Raw genomic sequence first — 5,320 nt, 5'->3', positions numbered from 1 at the left:
GATACAGGCACCCGGGCCCTTGGCTCCGTCCAAGTCGGCGGAGGACAACGGCTCTGCAGAGCAGAGTTCCTCGCAGTCGTTTGGGCCATGACGGAGAGGTTCAAGCACTATCTGGCCTCAGCGAAATTCACCGTCTTCACGGATAATAATCCACTTACACACTTGGACACAGCTAAACGCGGCGCCTGGGAGCAGCGGTGGATGGCCCGGTTGTCTAATTACGATTTTACCATCTAGTACCGGGCGGGGCACAAGAATGCGAATGCCGATGCATTGTCCCGAATGCCTCACCTACCCGAAACGGAGGAAGACCCAGAAACATTTGAAGAAGTGGAGCTGCCCGCTTTCCATCGTCCCAAGGCAACTCAGTGTTCCCATCAGGTGGAGAACAGGTGCAGAAACAAACAGGGCACCCAGTTGAATCCCCTGCCCCACCACGGGTGGACAGAGAACCAGAATGGTGACCCTGCGGTCCGTCGGGTGAAGGAGCTCCTGACGCAGGTAGGTTTGCATCCTGGTCCGGATGATCCACCGGAGACATTACAGTTGTGGAAGGAGAGGGTCAAACTGTTTCTTCACGATGGCAAGCTGTGCCAAAGGAACATCGACCCTCGCACTCACGAATTAGTGTGGCAGATTGTGGTCCCCAGACATGATGTGCCCATGGTCCTGGGAGCATACCACGATGGGGCAGGACACTTTGGATGGAGAAAGCTGGAGAGGCTACTCCGTGGGAGGTTCTACTGGGTCGGCATGAGGAAGGCCATCGAGAAGTGTCGAGAGTGTGGCCCCTGTAGCCTAAACTGGAAGGATCGTGACAGCCAACGGGCTCCGCTGCAGCCCATAATCACCAAACGGCCGCTCGAGTTGGTCGCGCTGGATGACGTAAAACTAACACCTAGCCGGTCAGGGTATATCTACGCTCTCACCATTGTGGACCACTATTCCAGATTCCTGGTAGTCATACCAGTCAAAGACCTGACGGCTAGGACGGCTGCCAAAACCTTCCAGCAGTACTTCTGTCGACCCCATGGGTACCCAGAGAAGGTGTTGACCGATCAGGGGCCGGCATTTGAAGCGGAGGTGTTCCAGGAGTTCTGCAATTTGTACGGGTGTAAGAAGATCAGAACCACGCCGTACCATCCACAGACCAACGGGATGTGTGAAAAGATGAATCAAGTGGTGATCGACTTACTGAAAACCTTACCTGTAGAGGAGCAGAACTTGTGGCCTACAAAGTTACCAGACTTGGTGGACATGTACAACCACATTCCGGTGAATTCCACCAACTGCACTCCAACGTACCTGATGCGAGGAAGGTCTAGCAAGTTACCCGTCGATCTGGACATGGGGGTTCTGACCCCCGAAGATATATCACCAGATGCGGATTGGGATACCAAGAGGCAGCAGAGGTACCGCAAAGTACAGGAATGTGTGGAAAAGAGTCTCGCTCAGGCCAGACAGAAGCAAGAGAGGGACTACAACCAGCATGCTCCCGCGGCTCCATTGGCACCTGGTGAGCAAGTACTCAAAAGAAAGAGGAGACTACACAAGCTTGATGATCAATGGGAAGCGGAACCGTATACCATTCTCCCCTCCGACAATACAAAGGTCTGTCTCATCAGTAAGGACGGAGGGGAGACCTCAGCGGCCATATCCAGAGACCACCTGAAAATATGCCCGGATAAGCTGAAAGATGGGGAAACAGATCCCAGGATTTCTCCGCCCGTGGAAGAAGAGAAGATGATACACACTGTTCTTGGCGATTTTCCCCAGTCCTGGACTCAAATAAATCAGGCCATTGTGGTACCTGTTGTGAATTCCGTTCTTGGTTGTAAGTAGTATTTTTGTGAGTTCTGCTCTTGGGCTCCTCCTGTGGTCTTTAGTGGTATTGCTGCTTCTTGGATTTAGCTTCTCAGCTGTTTCCTTTGATTGTCTTTTGGGCTCGGCTATATTAGGCTGGCCTTAGCCCTCAATCAATGCCAGTTGTCAATTGTCTCTGCCTGGAGTCATTGCTCTTTGGACTTTCCTGACACTCTGACCAAGTTCTGCTAAGCTAAGTCCTTCCATGTCCTTTGCAGTTCACTTTTTGTGGACTTGTTGTTTTGTACTGTCTTGTTTTTGCTCATTTGTCCAGTTTATCAGTATGGATCTATTTAGCTAAACTGGAAGCTCTGGGCAGCAGAGTTTGACCTCCACACCTTTAGGTAGGTGTGGAGATTTTTGCATTTCTCTGCGGTGGACTTTTTCTAGTTTTTTCTACTGACCGCACAGAGCTCTTTTCTGTACTTTCCTTTCTAGCTAGAAGTGGCCTCCTGTGCTCAATCTTGTTTCATACTACGTATGTCATTTCCTTCTCCTCTCACAGTCATTACATGTGGGGGGCTGTCTTTCCTTTGGGGATTTTCTCTGAGGCAAGATAGTTTTCCTGCTTCTATCTTTAGGGGTAGTTAGCTCTTAGGCTGTGACGAGTTGCATAGGGAGCGTTAGGAGCAATCCACGGCTGCTTCTAGTTGTGTGTTGAGCTTAGGGTCTGCGGTCAGTATAGATACCACCTGCTCAGAGCTAGTCTCATGTCGCTCCATAATCACCAGACCATAACAGGTACCTGTCCTAACGTTCCGTCAACCGAGACCGCCAGAACTAAATGTGGTGCCAGGGCAGCTGGACCCGCCAGCGCAGCTGACCCCACCAGAAGATGCGATGCCAACGGTCGAACCAGCGGGTCCTCCCTCTGTCATCGGTGAATCTGCCATGCCCACCACTAATAGTGGTAGCACTCAGGACGCAAGTATGCCAGTGCTGCCCAGAATCACTAGAAGTGTAGCTAGAAGACAGTGCACTACACTAGCGATAGCAAGCTTAGCGGGTCCTGTCAGGCCAGTAGCAACCCCTGCGCTGCGGAGGTCCACGCGTTGCACCAAAAATCAGACTCCACTTCGTTATAGACCTTGGCGACATTAGCGATAGTTGTTATTTGGTTGAAAATGCTTGTGTAAATATTTGTGTTATAGGTTAAAAATGGACAATGGTGTGATGGACAGTGAATCACTCCAAAACTTTCACAGGGGCCCCTTTGTTTACCCGGGGTCCCTGCTATTCTATGGTTACACCTACAGAACTGGGAGTCATGGACTGTGCATGACCAATCTTTTGCAACGTTCAAGCGTCCTTACCTTCCATAACGGAAAGCACTGTTATATTTATTTGTTCATAGTATATATCTATATATAAGAATTTTTGTGTGTTTTCTATTAACATGTATTGCTGTTCTTCTTTTCCCAGTCCGGGAGTACTGGATTTAACCGGGGGGGAGTGCAGCGCCCCAGAGATCTGGTCGTTGCAGTAACGTCGCTCTGCCACTAAGGGGAGTGATGGTACGTCTGATGGCACTGATGGAGTTCTACTAACCAGGTATCACCAAGCACACACTACACTTCCCACTCCGGCCACTAGGGGGAGTAAAAGGCTTATTTATTGGGCCACTCCTCACATTGGTAAAGCTAGGGGTTGGACAGGAAGTTGGGGAGAACGAAGCTTGGGAGAGCTACAGGGAGGACCTGTCAGAACTGGGAATCTGGCAGGTACCTAGCGAAAGGACAGATCGTTACGGAACCGCGCCTGCACTACCTTGCGGCGGTATCCTAAGAAAGAGACATGAAGCGAAGGATATTGTGGAACAGTGAGAAACGAGATCAGCACAAAGGAGATCCAGTAGGAGTCGTGCCCCGAGAACGGCAACATCTTACTGAGGCGCATAGCCGGTGGCCGGAGCACCGAAGAAGTAACAGTCTCCACGCATTACTTCAAACAGCGGCTGGACAGTTAATTACAGGTTGGCTGTCTACCATACAACACCTAAGAAGGACATAGGGGGCAATCGTGGGAGAGGGGCGACACTAGGGTTCCAGAATAACTCCAGGCCTACCTGTCATAAAGGTGCGTCCTAGCCATAACATACTTGGGGGACGGAGAAGAGAAAGATCTAGAACGAACGAGAACAGAAGTTGTGAGGACTATCCTGAATGCTCAGCAGGGAAGCACTACAACACACAGGCGCTAGTGGGTAGACACTGATTTCCACCTGCAAAGGGAACTCTGGATGTGCCTTCGGACCGGCCGGTCTCAGACAGCCCTGTTGACAGTGCCCTGGATTGAGTATCCTGAAACCTTCAATAAAAGGTAAAGAAACTGAACCCTGTGTCCTCGTTATTCCTCGCACTACGCACCATCACCCTTTATTGGACGCCCCTTAGCAGGGTCACGGACCGGGTCCAGCCACCATGACAACCTCAGAACTGAGCCAGCAGAGGACCGGTACCGAGTAACCTGTGGCCCCGTGTCTGGGGGCGATCCACATACACACACGGCTCCGCTCCATACACCTCATACACACCGTACACTACACAGTACACACAGTACATGTCGTATACACACAGCTTCGCGCCATACAAACATGGCTTCTGTCCATACACAAACAACTCTGCTCTGTACACACAGTACACGCACGGCTCAGCACCGTACACCCTGTACACACACAGCTCCACTCAACACACCCTGTACACAGGCGGCTTCACTCCATATATCACACATGGCTCTGCTCCGTACACCTCGTACACACACGGCTCCGCTCCGTACACACATGGCTCCGCTCTGAACACCTCATACCCACACGGCTCTGCTCCGTACACCTCGTACACACATGGCTCTGCTCCGTACACCTCGTACACACATGGCTCCGCTCCGTACACCTCGTACACACATGGCTCCGCTCCATACACACATGGCTCCGCTCTGTACACCTCGTTCACACATGGCTCCGCTCTGTACACCTCATACCCACACGGCTCTGCTCTGTACACCTCGTACACACATGGCTCCGCTCTGTACACCTCGTACACACATGGCTCCGCTCTGTACACCTCATACCCACACGGCTCCGCTCCGTACACCTCGTACACACATGGCTCCGCTCTGTACACCTCGTACACACATGGCTCCGCTCTGTACACCTCGTACACACATGGCTCCGCTCTGTACACCTCGTACACACACGGCTCCGCTCTGTACACCTCGTACACACATGGCTCCGCTTCATACACCTCATACACACACGGCTCCGCTCCGTACACCTCGTACACACACGGCCCAGCTACATCCACACTGTAAACCCCTCCTGACCCCACACATAATCTTCCCCTCATCCAGCACCATGACAACGAGCACAGCAGAGTCCTGCATACACTGAGGCCCCTGATCATGTGACCCCTGACTCCTCCCCTCCTGTGACCTCATCACAGGTCCTGTGTGCACAGAACTG

This window comes from Ranitomeya imitator, chromosome 2, assembly GCF_032444005.1.
Source record: "Ranitomeya imitator isolate aRanImi1 chromosome 2, aRanImi1.pri, whole genome shotgun sequence".
Taxonomy (NCBI): domain Eukaryota; kingdom Metazoa; phylum Chordata; class Amphibia; order Anura; family Dendrobatidae; genus Ranitomeya; species Ranitomeya imitator.
Note: the sequence above shows the minus strand (reverse complement) of the source record.